Raw genomic sequence first — 24,457 nt, forward strand, 5'->3', positions numbered from 1 at the left:
CTTATACCATAGGTGAGTTTATAAAACAGGCTGAACACAGTCAAGAACAAGTCCAAAGAAGGAAGTCCTGTTCTACTGAAAACAAGAAATCTCTCCATATAGCCTATTTTATTTTTTCCTGTCTTTGATCATTCAGGGGTGTCCAACCTTTTGGTGTCTCTGGGCCACACTGGAAGAAGAGTTGTCTTGGGTCACATATTAAATAAATACACAAACACTAACGAAAACTGATGAGCAAAAAAAAAAAAAGGTATTAAGTAAATTTACAACTTTGTGTTGGTCTACATTCACAGCCCCATCCTGGGCTGCGTACAGCCCACAGGCTGTGGCTTAGACACCCTCTAATTCAGGACCAGGCTATATAGCATATTATTCTTTTTTTAGCTCATAGAGTATTCTTTCACAGAAAACACCCTCAAATCATGGACTTCTAGAATGTTAACAATGAAAGCTCATGTTTTCCCATGTTACTCTTTTTCAAAATCAGACATAAACATTTTTAAAATGCCTTTCACGAGTTCCACATTGCGATCCACCATCTATGGCAGAATCTCTGCCAAGATGCAGATATTCATGAAAAACCTTACAGGAAAGACCATCCGTCCCAAGGCTGAACTCTAAGATATAAAAGAAAATGTAAAGGCCAAGATCCAGGATAAGGAAGGAATTCCTCTTGATCAGCAAAGACTGATCTTTGATGGAAGATGAATGTACTTTGTTTAAATATAACATTCAAAAGGAGCCCACTCTTCATCTCGTGTTGAGACTTCATGGTAGTACTAAGAAATGGAAGAAGTCTTACATGACTCCTGAGAAGAATAAGCACACGTGAAAGAAGGGTAAGCTGGCTGTCCTGAAATACTACAAAGTGCATGAAAATGGCAAAATCAGTCGCCTGCGTTGGGAGTGCCCTTCAGATGGATGTGGTGCTGGAGTTTTATGACCAGCCAGTTTGACAGACATTATTGTAGCAAATATCGTCTGACCTATTGCTTTAACAAACCCGAAGACAAGTAATTGTATATGGGTTAATAAAACACATGAACTAACATAAAAAAAAAAAAAGAGCTCCACACTAGAGACAACAATGTTCTTTCAACCTTCAGAAACAACTACTAGTGGCAGAGAACATAAAAGGGATTTTTTTTGAAACAGACAACAGTGTGGTGATGGCCAGGGGGGCCAGGGACTGGGTGGAGGTGGGCAAAGGGGAGGAAAATGAAGTCATCTAAAATAGTGTCAACAATAGTTTTTTTAAGTTTTTTTTTTCTTTCAAAATGGAAAGGAAGAAAAGCAAAGTGGAAAAAATGAGTAAATATAACAATGAAAGAGGATAAATAAAAAGACATGGAAAGATATTACCCAGTAAAATGATTAGGTAGAAAGGCTCTTAACAATCACCATTCATTTTAATGAAAGATGGAGGGGGAGAGGCTGGAAGAAGAGGTAAACAAGCAAACACTGAATAAACTACTCCAGTCTGCCCCTAATAAGGGAAAAGGGTTTGAACAACAGCTAAGAAAGCCAGAAGCCATGCACCTCTCTTTCTACCAGCATCTACATTCTCCTTACTGCCAGCCTCAAAAGCCACAAGAAGGATTTTAGGCCCCAGCTGTACCAAAGCCGATGCCAAACATCCCATGAGCCCTCAAACCACCACAGTGCTTGTCTCCTCATCAGGTTCTAGCAGGAAAGTGGTATCTAAAGTGAGGTCTGAGGCCTGGCCGGTATGGCTTAGTTGGTTGGAGCACCACCACGTAACTTAAGGGTTGCGGGTTCAATTCCCAGTCAGGGCACATATCAGGTTGCAGATTTGATCCCCAGTCAGAGAGCATTCAGGAGGCAAGTGATCCATGTTCCTCTCTCCCCCTTCCTCTCTCTCTAAAAGCAATGAAAAAATGTCTTCAGGTGAAGATTAAAAAAAAATGTTTTTCTAAGTAAGGTCTCAGGATTTGAGGTTGCTCTAAAATGGTAAAAGAGCCCTCGCCGGGGTGGCTCAGTGTTTTGAGTGCCAGCCTACAAATCCAAAGGTCACCAGTTTGATTCCCAGTCAGACCATATGCCTAGGTTGTGGGCCAGGCACCCAGCTGAGGGCATGCAAGAGGCAACCAATGGATGTATCTCTCACACATCAATGTTTCTCTCCCTCTTTCTCCTTTCCTTCCCTTCTCTCTAAAAATAAATAAATAAAATCTTTAAAATAGTAAAAGAGTCAGGGGAGGAGGGCATTTAGAACATGGGATTCATAGGGTCTGCATAATTTCTAACAAAAACTATCTCAAATAGTAATATAAAGGATATTAAATGTTTCCATGTGAACTGGCTCAAATATGGCCTTACTCACAACTTAGTAAGAAAGAGCTCAAGACTAAAATATTTAGTCCAATACTCAAGGGCTTTGATGAGGGGAAAAAATGTGTGTACGTGTTTAAAAATGATAGTTGTCAACCTAAAATTTCAAGTGAGTTTTTTCTATCATGAGGTTCTAATTCTTCATTATGTTGGCTTTTTTCCTATGCACTCAGTTCAGGGTTATATTTCCACTGCCTGCATGAGTACATGTCTGTAAATAACATTCAAAAAACAAGCAAGAAAAACACTCTACAAAAGCAAGCAGCCATTTTTTTCCCCTTTAATTACTTGGAAGCTTGGAGTACTTATTAAATGCTTGCTGTTCTTTCCTAGAATTCTGATTTTAGCAAAGATGGGATCTCAGGAGAACTCTGGTGGCTAAAATTCATACACTTTGGCAGAATACTGGTCAAAACTCGGACCTTGTAGCTCTGAGATAAGGACACCCTTAACCCTTACATGCACTAAAAGTTCATAAAGGCAAAAGGTCCATGCAGAATAATAGTGCTCAGTACACTCTCCATCTACACACAACTTCCTGTAACTGATTCGGCACAGGAGAAACCTTCTGTAGTTCTAACAGGTTAGACGAGCTACCCAATCATGTCTGGCTTGACGTACAACTTTCAAAACACCACACCAACTCCTTGGGTGACAAGGAAGATTCTTTTTTAGAAATAAATGCAAGTTACTAGAAGCCCAGGTTTCCCCTCACCGTAGCTACTCCTTTAATACAAACTTCTAAAACCAGTTCATCTCTCTTCTGTAACGCTAACCTTGTTCCAGCTTCCGCACTTCATTAAAAGGTACTGAATACTGTTTTGAAATGAAATAAATTCAAAATAACAGCATTTGTGAGGTTAACATGAAAACTTTTGTGCCAATTTCTGAAGCTCTGTGGGAATAATGGTATTAAGCACTACTATTTTTTTCCCTTGTTCCCCAGGAGGTGGACTACATTTCCAGACATAGTGAAAAGACTACCAACAGAGTAATAGTTACACCAATAACACATATAAATAGGACTGCTGAGAGTATAACATAGATTTGGGAGTCACTGCACAGAAGGACCAATAATCACTGTACTCTAGCTTTTAGTGTAAACCAGTGCACAGGTACAAACAGTCTCAACTTAAATGTTTGATAATCAGTTTCTGAGTATTAAGTAGTACCATTCAAAGTGTTTGAAAATTCTCTCTGTAAAATGATCACAAATGTAAACGGATTTTTAAAGATATTTTTTAAAAAAAGAACTGAAGTGAAAAACTATTATAAATACCCTGCTGAAATAACACAGGTACCAATAAAATATGCCTAAGCCATACCATGATTTAAACATATCACTCCCCAAATTCAATACTTATGACTCAATATTCTCAACTATAAATGATATTTGACCCATACTTTTAGCTCTAAAAACCTATGACTTCATGAATTCTATGTGTTTTTTATAGTTTTATTATGTGCAAAATGCTGTTAAACAGAAGTAGATGCTATAGAAATAAATTCAAAATAGATTCAGCAGTACAAGACACAGGCCTCAGCTCTCAGGAAGATTTCAAATGAAGGCCAGGAAGTGAGACAATTAAGAGTTTAATACTAATGTTTTAACAATGGAAAGTATGACAGCTTATATGCCAAAAGGAAGGCAGAGAGAACAGCAGCAACAATTTCATCAAATGTGAAATAAAGGCTTGCTGGCTTGGTCTGAAGTGTTAAATGAGGCTTAACCTTCTAAGCTGTAAAGCATGCATAGGATTTTGTTGGGCAGAAAGGCTAAGAGTGCTACCAGCAAGGATCAGTCAATACTGGCTAAAGAAGTTTGGCAAAAGTATAAGGCTTGTGTTTATGGCAATGAAGTTATAAATATACTCACTGAACCACAGCTTCAACCAACGGGCAATTACAAGATGTTGAAAAATTAAGGGAGGCATGAAACGTAGTATTTTAGAAAGCTTAATCTGAAAGGGCAGTGAGGGACATATTAGGTGAAAGGCCAAAAAAATAAAATGGTACATTATCAAATAAGGTAGAGAAATACAGGCATTATTTAGATTTTCAAGTCCAAGAAAATCTACTACTGAGGATAAAATAACCTGCTTATCTATATCAATGAAATTTATCAACTCTTTATTTTCCTTATAAAAACAGATTAAGTATGTAATAAAATCTTGTCCTGTATTTCTAAAGTATCAGTAACAAACTATGTGTAAAAATGCCCTTAATGTGGCAAAATCAGGACAGTTGTTATTACTGGTCCTAAACCACTCTCAAAAGGAAATAAATACTGATTCACAGTTTTGACACTAGAATCATTAATTGGTCAATGTAACTAACTCCTCCCAAAATTGAGCAATTTGCTTTGTCACTCCCTGTAGGAGGGCCTAGCTTATATACCCAATAAATATACCACACAAAAATAAAATTAGCATCTGTGATATAATGGCTACTAAACTAAACATGTAAAAATCATGAAACATTTTCCAAAATAACATCCAAGTTCAAAAACACAGGAAAAAAAAGGGTTTGTGATATTCTTTACACTACAATTTCCATTTCCGTCCCATTATGTTTAATCTCTTCATATTTAACAGCATGCCTAAAATAATAAATCTCACTAACATTTTAAATGCTTTGTAATTTTTATTATCAAAACACAGATTTCACTTGAAACTCACAGTCCATTTGACACACTTGTTTATTCTGAAAAAATTCCACATACATTCAATTTTTGTAACTCAAATAGTTTAAACATCTTTGAAAGATATGCATTTAAGGAAGCCAGTACTACAACTGATTCTCTTCTAAAATTAAGATATGCTGATATAAAGTGAATATCAGTCCAGATTAGCCTGGTTTCCTAAATTGGAATTTTGTATTTTCTTAAAGTTTGCTGTTATTGATGGTGCTATAAAAACTGGCTTAAGTATGGTACTAAAATTACTCCCATCATAACAGATCAGAGAAATGTGCTATATCAGAGTTTAGTTTTCCGAATAGTGAATACATGATGCTGAGTAGCATGGACCCAATTGATCAACAGTGAGTTTCACTGCTTGCTCCCTGGAAGCAGGAGACCCCAGCTCATAGCAGAAGGCACAGTATTTTTATCATAATCCTTCAGCTTCTGGAGGATTTTGAACCCTGTTTCTGTCAATGATTAGTCTGAGATATTGCCCACCATTCCAAATGGTGGATATATGTGTACAGGGGATAAACAGGGACTGTTAGTACCTACTCCTTAGGAATATTGTGAGGTTTAACCAAGACAACTTGTGTGAAGTTCTGGACACCCAGTAGGTACTTTCTGTCCCAGGCACAGTATACTTCTTAGCTTGCCTAAGAAATAACACAAGAAGCTACAGAGTGTTAAAGGCAAAATACTGCCTCATTCATCCTTTTTTCAGGATTATAAACTGAATGTTTTAAAAAACACAGAAGAAGGGAGAGCTATGAAGAGAAAACAAATGCAGAATATCATGCCAAAATGTCAGGCTTTCTTTCATGAAGCTCTCTAGAAATTATTTCCCACTTGTGTGAGGCGATTATATCTTAAAGAGTAGTAACTACAATATAAAAACTTGTTCTAGTTCCTTAAGTACCTATTCTACTTCCAAAGAACCTTACTTTTTCTTGATCTACATTTGTTCATACATTTCCACAATGGATTTGTGGCAAGTGAAAGAATAACTTAGGAAGCAGGAGAAATGGCACACTGAATCTTTCTTAGCCCATGTTCTTCCACATGCCATCATTAAATTATGACTGTGTTTCTCAGCCACAAACACTTCACCTGGATGCATCCGAAGAAATGTGTTTCACACTCAAAAAGATCAAATCCTCTGGAGAAAAAAAGACTAAACTTTTACACGAAAAATATGGATTTAAGGTCAATTTATCTGCCTCTTCTCTTTGTATTGCTTATTCTTTGCTTCTAAGAAATAACTACTGTAAAAGGCGAAAGATTTATACGATCTGAACAGAAACCAGAGTATAAGAAATAACTACTGTAGAGAGGGGGGAAATGAAAACGACAAAGTACCCTAAGGGGACAGAAGTTACTATGAGAAGCTCATGGTAAAAAGAAAATACAGGACAACAAACAACTGGAGAAAATTTACCAGGAGTAAATGGTGTGGGGATCACCTTTTTAAAACTATAGTCTAATGATTTAAAAGAGTTTTTAAAAATCTAAATAAACTCACATGACCCTTATTGCACCAGGTAAAAATAAAGTACAACAATGTAAATATACTTGGAACTACTAAACTGTACACTTAAAATGGTTAAGATGGTAAATTTTATGATTTTTTTCACCACATTTAATAAAAAATAAAGTCCAGGATTGCATAGAACAATCTAGGATTCTTATACACTTAAAATGGAGGCATCAAGTGTTTAGGAGTCCTCTTTTAAAACATAGCTTGATTTTTATAGGAAAAAAAAAGAATTTTACTTATAAAGATACTAAGAAAGTAATTCTTAATATGGTAAGTCCTCACCACTGTCAACAAGTTCTGCAGCTTTAAGCCAAAGGATGTATAACCAAACTAACTTTCCCACAGGCTAATTGACAAAAACAGGAGTTAAGTTCCTATGGCATCTCATCTACTTGAGGCTGAACAAATGACGTTATTCTAAGACTGCTGCATTCTGATAAAAGGATAGATATTTTACTATCTTAGCTATCAATGAAAATGTTAACTCTGTGACTACTAATTTGTAGAGTTGGGTTTTTTTGTGTATGTTTTTTAACCACATAAACGCAAATACACTACACTTGGGGAAACACATTAGTCCCAAGAGGACATAAAAATTACTGCAGTTTTTAAAATACATTCATTAGATTGATTTCCTCAAAACCCTGAAAAGGAAATTCCCTCCACTTCTGGCCAACATCACAGGACCTCTTAAAAGAAATATTCTAAAAACTGAAAGTTTTTTCAACTTCATTAGTAGATAATAAAATAGATACCTTTAATATTAACAAGTAAACCCATTTAATTAAAAATAATCAATTTTCACAAATGTATATGTATATACATGCAATTTTTTTAACCCCAAGGTATCAGGGAAAAAATGTTTACTAGGCTAAAAATTACGTTAAAAATTCCATCAGAAAAAGTGGCAATATTAGTGAACTAGATTACTGAGTTAATGAAGATGGAAAATAAAACAAGAAAAAAAAAGAACAGACATAAGGGGTCCATTCATTTTGAAACCCTACAGATTTACAAAAAAAAAAAAAAAATTCCAAGTAAAACATAAAACGGTGTTTCTGGAAACCATATTCTGTTCTAAAACTCTACAAAAGCTCAAAGGTCATCTACCCCAACAAAAATCACCACTGAAGTTTTCTCAGTTACTGGAAAAGAAAAGGAATACTATATTTAACTTAGAAATTAGAATTTAGTATTTTAACATGTGTTCAGAAGTGCCTTGATCAGTTAGAGGTTATGCAGAACTAAGCACACACACACACAGCAGCTCCAGAGGAGCAACTCACAAAAAGAAACCACCCCCCAATCCTCCTCTATTCCAAAGTGCCACAAATGCTCTTTTATGATTTAGCCTACACCATGTGTGTGGTACCAAGGGGGAAGCGAACAGAATTAACTCTTCTTGTGGGTACTACCACCTCTGTCATTCAAAAAAGCATACAAAACCATGGCTATAGCCCTGGACAGGTAGGTCAGTTGGTTGGAGCATCCTCCTGCTACACCAAGACTGGGAGTTCAAAACCCCAGTCAGGGCACATGCAAGGGTCAACCAGGGAAAGTATATAGTCAATGGCGGGGCAGCGCATTGGTGTTTCTCTCTCCTTTCCTCTCTCTCTCTAAGATCAATAAATAGAAATGTCATTAAAAAAACCCAAAAGCATGGCTACAATGAAGCTTATATTTTATGAAATATACAATATGTACAATTCTGTACACAACAAATGTGTAGTTTGATAAGTTTTAACAAACAAGTGACAACAATTAATACACAGAACACTTCCATCCCTCCAGAAAGTTCCTTCATGACCCTTTACAGGCAATTCTCCACCTCATGCCAATCACTCACCTGATTTCTATCACTATGTATAGCTTAGTTTTTCCTGTTCTAAAGCTTCATATAAATGGCAACATATAGTATGTGTCCCACTTCTTTTGTTCAGCACAACATTTTAAAGATCCACCCATGTAGTTGTTACGTTTACCACTAGTTTGTCCTTTTTTATTGCTGAATAGTATCCCATTATTACATGAATGTTACCATCTATTCAACCTGTTGATGGACATTTGGGTTTTTCCTAGTTTGGGAACATTCACATTGTCTTTTTGTGGTCATGTGCTTACATTCCTCTTGGATAAATGGTGAGTAATATGGTAAATATGCTAAACTTCACAAGAAGCTTTCTAAGAAACTGCTGATTTGTTTTCCAAAGTGGTAGTACAGCTGACACTCCTACCAGCAGAGTGAGATCCAGTCTGCTTCACACTCTCCCCTATACTTTGTATTGTCGGGGGTTTTTTTAAACTTAGCTATTCTATTTCATTGTGGTTTTAATTTGCATTTCCCTGATGGTTTATGATATTGAGAATCTTTTCATGTACTGATTGGCCATTTGCATACTTATGTTTTGTGAAGTATCTAGTCTTTTGAACATTTGAAAAATAGGGTTGATTTCTGTAACACTTTTGTTAAGTTGTAACTCAAGTTACATCTCAAGAGTTCTTTATATATTCTTGACACAAGTCCTTTGTATTGTGAATATCTTCTCCCAGTCTGTGGCTTGCCTTTTCATTTTCTTAACAGTTTCTTTAGAAGAGCAGATGGTTTTGGTTTTGATGAAGTCCAATTTATCAATGTTTTTTCTTTTACAATATAGTGCTTTTTGTGCTCTAAAGAAGTAACTTGCCTATCCCAAAGTTAGGAAGATTTTGTCCTGTTTTCTTCTAATGCTTTTATACTTTTAGCTTTTATATTTAGGGCCATGAGCCATTTCAAATGAAATTTGATGCATTTATGAGGAAAAAGTCAAGAGAACAAGGTCCATTTTTTCCCATACCAATATACAATTGTTTCATGCCATTTATTGATCAAAAAGCAACTGGCCATATATAGCCCTGGCTGGCGTAGCTCAGTGGATTGAGCGCGGGCTGCGAACCAAAGTGTCGCAGGTTCGATTCCCAGCCAGGGCACATGCCTGGGCTGCAGGCCATAACCCCCAGCAATCGCACATTGATGTTTCTCTCTCTCTCTCTATCTCCCTCCCTTCCCTCTCTAAAAATAAATAAATAAAATATTTTTTTAAAATGTTGAAAAAAAGCAACTGACCATATATGTATGGGTATATTTGCCAGTTCTTATTCTGTTCAATTGATCTATATGTCTGTCATTATAACAAAAACACACTGTCTTAGTTCTTGAAGCTTTATAATAAACCTTAAAATTAGATAGTGTGAGACCTCCAAGTTTGTGCTCTATTTTCTAAATAAATTCTGGCTCTTCTAGGCCTTTGCATTTCCACATGAATTTTAGTACCAGCTTATCAATTTATATAGTTTTTTCTCTCACAGCTGAGTCAAAAAAAAAAAGGGAGTTTGGCAAACAACATTAAAAATATAATCCCATTTTAGTTCAATCAAATCTATAAATAGCCCTGGCTGGCATAGCTCAGTGGATTGAGCGCAGGCTGAGAACCAAAGTGTTGCAGGTTCGATTCCCAGCCAGGGCACATGCCTGGGTTGCAGGCCATGACCCCCAGCAACCACACATTGATGTCTCTCTCTCCCTCCCTCTCTCTCTCTCCCCCCTCTCTCTCTCTCTCTCTCTCTCCCTCCCTTCCCTCTCTAAAAATAAATAAATAAAATCTTTTTAAAAAATCTATAAGTAAAGGTACATGCAAAAAAGAAATAACACATAATAGCAATATGTAAAAGAAATCTCTCTAAAGGGTAGGATTACAAAACATTACTTTTTTGCTGATCTTTATTTTACAAAATTGACAATTTCATAAGGAAAAAGTTATATATAACTAATAAATATAGCCTATATAAATAACCTAAGTAGGAAAAAAGGGAACTGATACTCAGTCATCCTGTTTCTTCAACCTTAATCGAACATATTACCTGTAAATGCAAAAAAAAAAAAGTGTGAAATAAACTACAAACTACTCAAGAATCAGAATAGTTGCAAGAATGAAGGAAAGACTTTCAATTTTTATCTTATATACTTCTCTAATGTCTGACTGTTTTGTTACATTGACATTTTATGTATTTAAGAAATATTAAAATATTAACCAATAAAAATAAAATGTACGTATGTATGATATTAGCTGGAATGAAGCACTGATGAGAAGATCATCCTAGAGGAAGACTACTCAACTGTGTTTGCCATTTAAATGTTTAAGTTTTAAAAAAAGCCTTTGTTTGGCTAGGAATCTGACTATGGCATCAGGTGAAAACAGTTGCTTCAGAAAATCCCAAACAGATACATCATGTATCCTTGGGAATCAGAAGCAACTAGAAAATGCTATTTCAATAACCCATATAAATAGCTAGAAATTAAAACTGCAGGCAAAAACAACAAGATTCTGTAGGTAAAGGGCCATAATACAATGTGTGTGATCTAAATATATCTGTTAAATGTAAACAACATCTCAGGTGACTGTGCCATGGCTTACTGGTACTCAGCCCAAATGTGGTGATACTGACTCAGAATTAGGGACTTCTGTACACCAAGGCGAACCTGTTAAAGACTGATACACCCAGGGCAGTCAACTTGCTCAGGTGTCAAAGTACCTGGAATTCATACGACTTTCTTAGGAACTCTGTCATTACAGAACATCGTGAAATGTCAATAGTTCTAATTCCACCCTATTAACAAGAAAACTTTAAAAAAATTTCTTTTAATTTCAGTTCTTTGCTCATTTTTTTTAAAGATTCTTTTATTTATTTATCTTTTTAGAGAGGGAAGGGAGGGAGAAAGAGAGAGAGAGAGAGAGAGAGACATTGATGTGCGGTTGCTGGGGGTCATGGCCTGCAACCCAGGCATGTGCCCTGACTAGGAATCGAACCTGGGACACTTTGGTTCACTGCCCACGCTCAATCCACTGAGCTACGCCAGCCAGGGCACAAGAAAACTTTCATTATCAGAGAATAAGACCACATTACATAACATGAAACACAGAACCTTGAATGTTTATGAAAGAGGAAACCCTGGTGAATTCAGCATGAGATTTCCTACTATCATCCATTGCTCTTTTCACTTCCACTTTATCATCGAACAAGTAGTAAGAGTCACCAAAAACTTAAGGAAAAATTATGGAAGAAGAAAATTAAGGTAAGAAAATTTTATCCATTAGCTTATTTGAAAAAATACCCTCCCACTCAATTTGAGCAATGAAATGCCACACTTGATTGGCACGTTGTCTGAGAGCCACTCTTCCACAACATGCAGTAGTGAAGAGGGCATGAATACGGAACCAGGCCAGGAGTAGAGTGTTTCCAAATAAAGAACGCAGTGACTGTTTTACAGTACTCACCAGAAGGCACACTACCACTTCCTGTTTTGGGAAGAAACATCCTCAAATTTAAATAGACCATTAGTTGGTCTCCTTTGGTGAGAGTAACTAATATTGTATCTTTCTAACTTTTCTGAGCACAACCTACAGTAAAAATATATTTTACATCGCTTCTCGGCCTTTTGGCTAAGATCAAGTGTAAAAATGTATTTTACACATGACACACAGGCCACACATAACACACAGAAGCACGTGCACAGTGCCTACACTTAGATTTGTCTTTAAGTTGTGCAGCACACTGTAATTGTTCTATTATATTCCCTAATTCTGTTTTAAGGGGGTTATAACCTAACTGAAGTGATAACCCATTAATGGGGCATGACCTAAACTTTGAAAATCCTATAAGAGAAGCAAGAGAGAAGGACATAAACAGATGTTAACATCTCTGAATTCATTTAGATTATAAAACAAGTACCAATACAACATTATTTTAAGTCTTTGGTTAGATGGTTTATTTTATACTTAACTGCCATAAAAATGGAAGTATATGATAAAGTATATAACCACTATGCTGTACACCTGAAACTAATACAAAATAATATTGAATGTAAGCTATAATTGAAAAATAAAATTTAAACAAATAGACCAATGAAATTCAATTTTCATAGATGAGAACAAAATTTACTAGCCTTAGCCCAAGGTAGCAGTGTTACAGATAAACACAGCACTTACTTACTACTGCTTCCTGTCAAAATCTTACTCTGGTGCATCTTTAAACTTCAGTCAGGGGCTTGGAGCCCATGGTGGGAAAGAGCTGCCAGAGAAAGTCAATCTCAGAGTCACTGGTGATGCATGTGCTCAGCTGGCCTGCTCTTGACCCCTGGAGCATCCTGAAGCTTCAGCTAACTCTGAGGGCACACGCTCAATCATCAATCTAAATTTTGAAAAACATACATTGATTTTCCACAAATGATGATGATGGCTTTTTCTGCAGTAAATGTGCTTATATAATGTCTTTTTTCATACACCAAGACTACAATCAACACCAAGAATAAAAAAGTGCTTTGCACTTTAAGACCTATTAATCAATTAAGTTCCTAATAAGACAAAATCCATACCAAAACCTAACCAAAAAATGACAAAGCACCTCTTATAATTCTTACATTGTGGATACCATGAATTCCTAAAGTCCTAATTATATGGAAACATGTTTTTAAATACCAGACTATCTTTTTAAGGAATACCTTATTTCCCATGTATTAGAAATCTATAATGTTAACTCATTAATATTTCCTGAAATAATGATTTTTAAAAAGGAATACCACCATATAGTAGATTTAATCAAGTATAAATAAGTAAACTTTTAATATTTATTGGTAATATCCAAAATATCCACTATTAAGGATTAAATTTCTTAACATTTCCCATATCTTTAATCAGTGTGGCAATTTTGAGCTATCTTTCTAAGCAAAAGAGGTTAAACAGCTTTTTGTCTAAAAAAAAATCCTCACCACATATTTTCAAATAAAACTGTCGTTTGTGCTATTGCCTGATGAACTGGAAATTTCTGGTGTAGAATTCCAGGCACTGAATTGAAACGAACGCTTCCCATTTCCACAGTACTGCAAGTGGAAATACGCAAATTAGTTCATGGGCAGAATATTAGTTTAGATAAAAAGTAAAAACACATTAATTGAGCACCAAAAATCTGACAGTTCATGCACAAACTCTAAAACAAGACAGTTTCTACCAGTGGAGCTTATAAATCTGAATTAAATGGACAAAAAAAGCAGAGAATTTTAATTCTTGTTTTCCAAGGAAATGGTAGATTTGAGAGTGCTCCAACCTTTAAACTATTAGTGGTACGTGTGACTTTGATTTCCAAAGGCCGATATTGGCCTAACTGTTAGTGCCAAAATCATTGTTTAGGTTTGAGAAGAAGCAGAAAATATTGACCGAAGTTGGAGCCACAAGAGATTAAATAATGGAAGATTTGGGTCAGTAACACAAACTTCTTAACAGATACTGCTTATACTCCGTATCATCAACCTTGAATAAAATAGCCACAAACTGTTCTAAATAAGACCAAAATAATTATCTAGCAATAATTAAGTATGCAGACCTATAAACAGACATGTTATTGTGAAACATTTTAAATATTGTTTTGTATATTACAGAATAAAGTTTTTTTTTAAATGTTGAAAATTTGACAGAAAATTTGGCTCTAGGCTGAGGGAAATAGAATCATGTGCAGAAATGAGAAGGCACATCACTACTTTTGAACACCCTCCCATGCCATTATAATGTGGGAGGATCCACGCACATCTCTACATAGATGGCTGAAATAGGTAGAACCTAAAATGAAATGGTGGGGGTGGGGGCTGTGGGGTGGCGGAGGTCAATCTTTTTCAAGAGAGATGGTTCATGGCTTTTGGTAAAATATCAGGGGATCTGGCAAGTCAAAAAATAATTTCACTGGTATCTTACCATAACCCTCTGAAGTACTATTATTTCAAAAGTGAGAAAATTGATGTTCAACAAATTTAAAAAGATTTCCCAAGACCAACAATTAGTAAAATAACAACAAATGAGAATACAAGTTATTTTGGTTCCTAAGTCCCAGCTCTTTCAGCTGCTATGCTAAAAAAATGACAGCATAAAATGAAGAAACTGTTATTCAATCAACTTGACTAAAAACAGTCTAATAATGATGACTACAGTAATAATAGTTGAACATTTATACAACTCCATGTACCAGGCACTGTAGTCAGTGCCTCTTTGAATCTTCATAACAATAGAACCAAACAGCAGACACCATTATCATGATCCCCACATAGCAAATGGAAGGCAGAGCTGAGTTTCAGTCTAACCCCTCACCACTGTGGGAGCCACCTCAATCAAGTAAGGATGAGCAATTAAAGGAGATGGGTACAAAATATAGGAAGTCTTTCCCCAAATAAAAATTTTTAAAAGACTTTATTTACTTATTTTTAGAGAGGGGGGAAGGGAGGGAGACAGAGAAACATCAATGTGTGGTTGCCTCTTATGCACCCCTTACTGGGGACCTGGCCTACAACCCAGGCTTGTGCCCTAACTGGGAATCAAACCAGCCACCCTTTGCTTCGCTGTCTGGCACTCTATCCACTGAGCCACACCAGCCAGGGCCCAGATAAATTTCTTGATGGCATAATTATTATATGATAATTCCTCCTTTAGCTAAAATGTAATACCATGTAGTCCTAAATTACCAAAAGTAGGTTGAGGAAGAATTTTCTGGTTCCTAAAAGATTAGCATAAATTCAAGCATTATCCCCATCTCCTATCTAGGATATCTTCTATCATCTTCCACTACAATACTTATTTTGATGAATACAAGAGAAATCCTATATTTTAAATGCATTTATTAAACAGATATAGCATATGACAGGGAAGAGAGAGAATCAAAGTTCTTAAAATTCCTTTAAAAAGATTTATCAAGTAGTTTCACACAACTGTTTCAGTTCCCTACCAGAAGTATCCCTTTTCTGTGACAATTATTAGATTAAATAGCATTCTTGGCTTGAGAGAGTCAGCAGACTGCCTATCCTCCACTTATCAGTAGTTCATGTTATCACTGTCATTTTATCTGTTTCTAGCACAATTTTAGTTTATTGAGAACAGTCACTGGGAAGAATGAACTGCATTTACTGCTTATACATAGCACACCCCAAGGAAATAAGTCTTTGTGCCAACAAAAAAGCTTAATGTTACATATTAAAATAAGCAACAAAACGGTAATTTGTCTTTATCCTCTATGGAATCTTTGAGCAACTTTTGATTCTATCCATTGTTTCCTTACAGTGATTTGGTTATTAGCTTGTACAGCTAAAACTTAAAAATGCCCAACAGTTGATTACCAATTGAAATGCTCTTTTCTTACATTAAACTTCCCATCAAAGGATATAAAAGTGTCATGGATTATGACGTTTATAAATAACTCACCAAGGTTTAAAAAAAGGCAATGGATTAGTTCCAAGTGTTTTGAATATGCAAACGTAGTACTTAACACACAGTTCATGCCTTCTATAAATAAGATAGGAAACAAGTGTTAAGCAGGTTCTTAAAGTGAGAAAAAAAATGAACATTATCAGTAACGCCTCAAGTCAACTGCATTCTAACAATAACTGATCATATGTACAAGCTTTAAATTACCTTTTATTCTGTTTTATCTTGCAGAGTCATGCGTTACCACTTACCTCATACACTTCATATAACTTCTTTTTTTAATTACATTTATTGGGGGTGGCATTTGTTAATAACATTATATAAGTTTCAAATGTATAATTCTATAATAGATCATCTGTATATTTCACTAGGTGCTCACTATCCAATGCCTAGTCTCCCGCTATCACCATATAATTGAGTCCTTTTACCATCTGCACGTTCCCCCCATACCCCTGCCACTCTGCTGTCTGTGCCTAGGAGTCTGGTTTTTTTTGTTCATTTCTTGATTTCTTAAAATGAGATCCTGTGCCAGGGTGGGCGTGGCTCAGCTGGTTGGAGCATCATTCAGTAACTGAAAGGTTGTAGGTTCAATCCACCGCACCTCAGGTTGCAGATTCAACCCCCACCCCCATCCAGGGGCAGGTGGGTGAGAGTCCAGTCCTGAAGTGTACCATCCCTGGTCCAATGAAAGCTCCTCTCTAGTATGGATGTCTTTCTCCCCCTTCCTCTCCAAAAGCAATGAAAAAAAAAGTCCTTGAATTAGGACCAGAAAAAAATTTTAACGAGATCCTACTAGGTTTCAGGAACCAGGTTGAAAACCATTTTAATTCTCTCTCTCCCTCAAGCCAAATTCTAATTCATTATGTCTTCCCTCTTCCCCTCTCCCTACTTCAAAGTCCTATGACAATGAATACAGATAAGACTCATTTTCACAAAAATTCATTTTTAAACTAATTTGTTTTCATTCATTCAATGAATTAATTAGCATCTACAATGTTCCAGGTACTGTACTAGGCAAAAAAGATAAGATCCCTGACTTTCAGAGCTTAGACTCTAGTGTGTAAGTTCCCTGTCTACCTCCCCCAGATGTAAGCCTGTTACTGGCATCCCACTATTCCACAGCTCAAGACGTTGTTCCTTCAGTTAGCATTTGTTAATTCATACATGACACATGAAATTCTGTTCTTTATAAAAACGCTTAATAGGAAATGACATGTATTGGGATTTGCTTCAAAATATTTGATGGGGGATAGTCAGTAAAGACACAAAGGAGTTGATTCATAGAAGTTCATTATATTATTCTATCTACTTTTCCATAGTTTTAAGCTTTTCCATATTTTTTAAAACTGTAAAAGACTGTTAGCCAACACCAAAAAATTAATTTCTTGAATTTCAGGAGAGACAGCAAAGGATATTTCAAGGCACTTTACTTAATCTATCAGGGGATCCTGAATCCTAATCTTAACTCAATTATAAATAGTAAGTATCCATTACTTCAAACTTCTCATTTGTTAAACTGAAGTGTTACTAATCTACCTCATTGAAAATATATTAGGACTCTATGGCAGTTATTATAGAGAACCCTACAAATGGACAATGCTAAAGTATATAAGCACTAATACCAGTCATGGAAAAGTGTTTTCAAATTTTCTTTTCTAGCCTAGTAGGTGAAATGGGGTTGTTACTGCAACACCATACAATTACCAACTGTAAAGTAATAATATTCCTTACATTATTCACACTTACAGAGATGATGGCAGACATGTAAAACTGAAGCTGAGACAATAAAATATGTGGAATAGGGATCAAAACTAGATGATTTTAAAAATATAACACATTTTATTTTTACTTGACATTTCCCAAGAACCTCTGAAGCTCTCATTTAGAGTCAACAGCTGGTCAAGATAACATACAATTTAGGATCTCATGGCCATATTTAAATATGCCCATAACCACAAAAAATAATATCTGCAACAGCATTTTAAAAATATAACAAAGGTTATAAAGCATTTAATCTATATTGTCTCATTTATTTTCCACAAAGTTATGTGAGTTAGGTGAGTTAATGAGATTCTTAAAAGCTAAGAATATGACTATGCCTCCAACTCATGGATAGAGAAGCCAGGGCTACTCCTGAAACATCTATATTCAAATTCCTTTCACTTTCCATTATCCCAAGCTGAGGCTGCTGAAGGGGTTGATAATTAAAGATTAAAAACTTAATAGGAAAAAATTAAAACATGAAATAAGCTATCATTAGCCTGATATGCAGTCTAGGTAATAAGCACCAATGAAGATCAGAAAGGGAGAAGATGTAGATGGGCCAAGGCTGTTGGCAAAGGTCTCTGAGAAGCACGAATGTCACATAAGCCAGGAAGAGGACACCAGGCAGAAGGAGAGGTGCAGCTGTCTCTGGAGGACATTTTCACAATCAAGAAAAATCATCAAAATTTTAACTAGACTATAATAATAAATTAATTAGCTAGAATAGATGGTTGTAAAAGCATACAATGAGGTTTACAATTAAAGTATATATTTTGCACAGCAAGGAAAACATCAACAAAATGAAAAGACAACAGAATGAGAGAAAACATTTATGAATCATATACCTGATAAGGGGCTAATATCTAAAAGAACATATAAAGAATTCACACAACATAATAGCAAAAAAAAAAATTCCAATTAAGAAATAGGCAGAACTGACATTTTTCCAAAGACGATATATAAATAGTTACCAGGTACATGAAAAGGAGCTCAGCATTATTAATCATCAAGGAAATGCAAATCAAAAGATTTGAAAAGATATTTTTTCCAAAGAGAACATACAATGGCCAATAGGCACGTGAAAAGATGCTCAACATCACCAATCATTAGGGAAATGAGAATAAAAACCACCAGGAGCCATAAAAGAGATAAGAGATAACAAGTGCTGGCCTGGATGGGGAGAATAGGGAACCCTCCTGCACTGCAGGTAGGGCTGTAAATTGGTGCAGCCACTGTGCAAAACAGTATGGAGAAAATTCCCCCCCAAAATAAAAATACCTGATCCAGCAGTTTCCCTTCTGGGTATACACAAAGAACATGAAATCACTATGCCGAAGAGGCATCTGCCCCCACCCTCCTCCCATATTCATAGCAGCACTATTCACAATAGCCAAGACACAGAATTAACCTAAAGATCCACAGACAGACGAATGGATAAAGAAAATGTAATGTATACGATAATAAAATGGAATATTATTCAGCCCTAAAAAGAAATCCTGCCATTTGCAACAACATGGTTGGAGCTTGAGAGCATCATATTAAGTGAAATAAGTCAGAGAAGAACAAACATGGTATGATCTCACTAAATGCTGAATCTTAAAAAAAAAAAAAGAATTCATTGAAAAAGAGAACAGATTGGTGGTTGGGAGGTGAGAATGGGTAAAGGTGGACAAGAGGTACAAACTTAAGTTATAAGTAAGTCCAGGGGATGTAATATACAATACAGTAATTCTAGTTAATAATACTGTATGTAAATTCGTAAGATACTAAGAGAATAAACCTTAAAAGGTTCTCACCACCAGAAAAAAATAAATTATAACTATGTGAATAGATATTAAGTACACTTATTGTGGTAATTTTACAATTTTTATATATATCAAATCATTATATTGTACACTTTAAACTAATAAACTAATACAATGATGTATGTCAATTAAGTAACAATAAAAATGAAAAAAATTGCCCTGGCTGGCGTAGCTCAGTTGATTGAGCGCGGGCTGGGAACCAAAGTGCCCCAGGTTCGATTCCCAGCCAGGGTACATGCCTGGGTTGCAGGCCGTAACACCCAGCAACCGCACATTGGTGTTTCTCTCTCTCTCTCTCTATCTCCCTCCCATCCCTCTCTAAAAATAAATAAATAAAATCTTTAAAAAAAAAATGAAAAAATTTTAGTGCATATTCTGTTTTGTTTCAACAATAAAACATAAGAAAAGGAACAAAGAGGTCCTGGCCCCAATGTGATGAAATCATGGAAGACCAGGAGACACTAGAAAGCATAGGCACAATATTTGTTGCTCCAAGCCCACCAACAATATCTAGAACACGAAATGCAGCTGTTAGATATTGTCACTGAGGGATTCCAGACGATGCACTAGGGAGGGAAGTCAATACATACATTATCTATTCTGTCTGAATGAAAACTGAAGTTTATTTGTAAAAATTAGTCTGATCCAACTCAGAGCATGGATGTATTTCTTATTCAACATACAAAGGTGGCAAATTGGTGGGTACCAATTGGTAGATTACTAAATGATATCATGTGCTCCAGAAAGGTTATTACGACTGATCTGGAAAAGCAGTTTGTTGCCCAGGAATTTATCTCCTCACCCTAATTCCTTGTAGGATCAGCTATGTTAATAATGCTTTGCAATTTTATAGCACTCTTCCTGCTAAAAGCTCAAACATGAGTTGAGATGGCACGTCTCAAACTACACAGATGGCACTCCACAGTTTCCACAGCTCTGACCGCATAACTCATTTGACTTACTAATAAATGTTCCTGTTTTAAGATTAAAAACTAATAGGAAAAACTAAGGAAAAGGATAGAAAGGCAATAAATTTTCATGCCCAATTCAGTGGCATCTATCTGTAAGGGCAAAGACTAGCAGAGCACCCAGAATACAACAGTTCCTTCCGCTGCTGTGCACACAGGTGTGCGCCTCCAGAAACATCCTGCCAAGCCACCAGGCTGCTGGGAGATGAAGAGAAGGCAAGGCGGTGAAGGAAGTTGATGACGTTTATTCATATATGGTGATCCACAAAATGGTGGCTGCCCCCATGGCTGGCCCACATCACAAATCTAAACCTAAGTCAGCTTGCATTGCCGGAAACACCTGTCAGAGAAACCTAACATACACTAATCACAATCCTCCAAGTCAGCTTTAGCCAGCTTACCTTACTCTAGAAAGTAAGACCTGCTGGCCTTATGAGGAACTCTCTCACCTTCTGGTCAATCATGCCTGTTGCCTCTCTTCTAACCATAAAACTCTCCCCTTGCCCAAAATCACCTGAGAAGAGTGTTCCACTGCTTGTGGGGCACTGTGCTTCCCCAATCCATGGATTGTTTTCTCTTGAATAAAGAACATCAAACGCAGTACTAACCTGTTTTAGTTTCGTCATCTGACAAAGTAATGGTATTTGCTATGTGAATGTGCAACAATCAGGCCTAAAGGAAAAGTTCTCACTAAGAAGGAGCCAGACCTGGAATTATCATCTTCTTCTGTTTTAGTCCTATGACCTGTAATTACTCTTTGAAGGCAGACACATGGTCAGAAGCTTAGCAAGCACTGAAAAAAATATATCCGTCTAAAGTATAACAGCATTACTAAGATTTATAAATCATACTTAAGTTGGGTTCCTTTAAAAACCAGTTTTAAAAGTTACATTCTATATGTAGGGTGGACTACAATCACCCTAGTAATTTCTTTTATCCTATTCACACATACTTCACTCATTAGTAGTAAGAGAAGGCATTTATTTATTTCTCTCTCTTTTTTGGCATTTATTTCACTGAATTTCATGAACAGACCTTCTAAGTGTTCTTCACTGAAAACTATAATTATCTCATCTGTCCCTGTGGATCTGAAAATCCCCATTAGGGAATTTAGCTATATAAAGTTTTCCATCATCTTTGGGTAAATTGGTGTACACTGCATTTGTATACTAACTGTGGGCAAAGAAAACTGAATACAGACATCCCCCATTATGATTTGTGAAACATGAATTATGGAACAGATCAGATCTTTAAAAATTCAGAGAATAGACTTATTCCTATGGAAAACAGAACTCTTACTGATGATCAGATTTAATTAAACTGTACTATGAAGACCACTGAGGTAGAAGACAGCTATAGAGACTTGCCATCCTTGGTGATTCAAGTAGTTTTGTAGCATTACTTATAAGATTACATTCAAGCTCCAGGAAAAACAAACACGTGATTTTGGTGAATTATGTCCAACCATTCCTAGCAAGAGTTTCATTTTTTCTGAGACAATTACTGTATATTAAGCCACATTCTGAACTAGTCAAAAATAACATTCAAGTCTTATGCAGCAATTTTCTCAAAAGGAAAGGGGTTTAAAATTATAATAATCAAAACCAAACAAATGATTCCAACACTGATGTCCCATTAGATATTTCCCTGAAAAATGTAAGTATAATCTCTGCAGCAAATACCATTGTCCCTTTGTAAAACCAACACTTAGATAGGTCAAACAAGCAATCTCCCAGGTTAATGAAATGTGAATTTCACATACTTTATTTTTCTAATATTTTTAATATGGTAATTAAAATTTTGCCACCTTTCAGCAGTTTTTAAAATAACCCCAGAGGTTTCTAAAACTTAAGAGGCTTTAACTTTATTGATTTAAATCACCCTCCTCTCAATCTTCTGCATAAAACAACACTACCAGCTTTGCCTTCAGCTTCTATGGATCCACACAGATATAAAAGCCAGACCAAATGATACACCCAATAATCACTGTCCTCCCTCCCACCCACACCCATTGCAAACCACTGAATTAGACCAGTAGGTGCTAAAATCTTAAGTGATTAGAATAATATTCATTCTGGAATCAGAGTAATAGTACATGCACTCTAAAGCATCAATTTTCAACCTTTTTCACCTGATGGCACACATAAATTTATTACTAAAATCCTAAGGGACACCAAAAGATGTATTTTTTCCCAATCTAACAAAAAAAAAGGACAGATATAGTTTTGATTCATTCACAACAGACAGCTATTGTTGTGCTGGCTGTTGTCATTTTTTTAAATTTGACAATCTGAGGGAAAAGAGGTCAGTGCCCCTGACTAAATGGTCAGGTATACTGCATGTTTTACAAATTCCTGTGGCACACCAGTGTGCCTCTTGCAGCACCAGCTGAAAATCACTGCTCTAAAGAGCTGATAATGACAAAACAGTTTATAATATTTCCTTACAGACTCTCTCATAGAGAGTGTGCATGACCCTCTGCATTTTTGGAACATGTAAGGAAACTGGGGCACAAGGTCACATGTGCTCAAGGGATGGAGGTAGACCACAATCCAGAAGGTGTGACTCTCAGACTGACTTCATAGCATTAAAAAACAAACAAACAAAAAAAAACCCCTGCATTCAAGGAACTCAAAGCTTGCTGGTACATGCTATTAAAATCTTCTAACAGAACATTCCACAAATTGTTAGTAGATACTCTATTTTACAGCCTTTCTGTCCTTCAGTGACATCATCTTATAAGACTAAAAAGAAAAACTAATGACAAGATCTTGAAAGAGTTTATATTTTCATTCTATCCTTAAAATTAAAAAGCCTTTCCATAGGTAAACATGAGGCTGGTGGTACAAAACATAATATATCATTAGTTACATCAATGAGTTTTCTTATCTTCCTGCTACTGAGAAGTTTCTTAATATGGAAGAGTGAGCTCAAATAGTGCACACAGAACGACAATGGATAAGCCTTGCCTGTTAATCTCCACAGTGACTGTCACTAGCCCTCCACTTCTCAGATTACTGGCATTCCTGGCAGGAAGGATTCCATGGCTGGCATGGACTTAGGACCTAGACCAGGGGACCTACAAACCGAGACCCCAACCGTATCTATCAGAGTCACTTAAAGAGTCTTCAAAAAAAGAAAAAACAGAGACACACCAATACTTTTCTAAATCTTCAAGAGACCATGGAATTTCCATTTTGATAAACTAGGTAAACAATTTCTGCCCTCTGAAATTTAGACTACAGGCTTAGAATTTTAAAAAAGAATCATTCATGCTCCTAGCACATGAAAAGTAGCAACTTTTTTTCTTTTTTTGCAGATTTTATTTATTTATCTGTCTATCTATCTATCTATCTATCTATCTATCTATTTATTTATTTAGAGAGAGGAAGGGAGAAAGAGAGGGAGAGAAACATCAAAGTGTAGTTGCTTCTCACACACCCCCAACTGGGGACCTGGCCCCCAACCCAGGCATGTGCCCTGACTGGGAACCGAACCAGTGACCCTTTGGTTCGCAGGCCAGCGCTCAATCTACTGAGCCACACCACCCAAGGCAAAAGCAGCATGTTTTTAACAAAAAGCTGTCTTATCTATAAAATGCTCTTCTAAGGCAGCACCATTCCGGTGCATTCAGAGGGGACTATGTTAATTATTACTCATATCATGAGTGGCTTTCAGGGTTAACCCCCCGCTTGAAATGTTTCTGGTAAAATAAGCAGTCCAAAAATACGTGATGTTATCATATATAACATCATTTAAGAGTTCTACACAATTCTCCAAAGTAAACACATGAACAGTAAAGGAAAATAATAGAAAGGGGGCTACATCTTTCTCTATCTGATGAAAAAATACCTAGAATTTAAAGAAAAATTTTACAAAGATTAACTAATACCCTGCAATTCTCCATAGTGATAAACAGATCCTTTACAAGAGGATTTCTTTAAAATCATCTAATTCATTCAGGATTCATTAAGAATAAAACCTATTTGATCCTCACCACACTGTAAGGCAAACAAATATTATTATCCCCATTCAACAAAAATAGAGATTGGGACACAAATAGTAAATCACTT

At 36.1% G+C, this 24,457-nt stretch overlaps 1 protein-coding gene and 1 pseudogene across 7 annotated transcripts in view; one reads left to right on the forward strand and one right to left on the reverse strand.

Moving 5' to 3' along the window:
* The window catches only part of NCOA2 (nuclear receptor coactivator 2), a 284,205-nt gene that overhangs the window by 238,757 nt on the left and 20,991 nt on the right, over positions 1-24,457 (reverse strand). The gene's annotated exons all lie outside the window — the stretch shown is intronic.
* Positions 562-1,017, forward strand: LOC123832899 (annotated as a pseudogene).

This window comes from Phyllostomus hastatus, unplaced genomic scaffold, assembly GCF_019186645.2.
Source record: "Phyllostomus hastatus isolate PE091 unplaced genomic scaffold, TTU_PhHast_1.1 phas_scaffold_21, whole genome shotgun sequence".
Classification (NCBI taxonomy): Eukaryota; Metazoa; Chordata; class Mammalia; order Chiroptera; family Phyllostomidae; genus Phyllostomus; species Phyllostomus hastatus.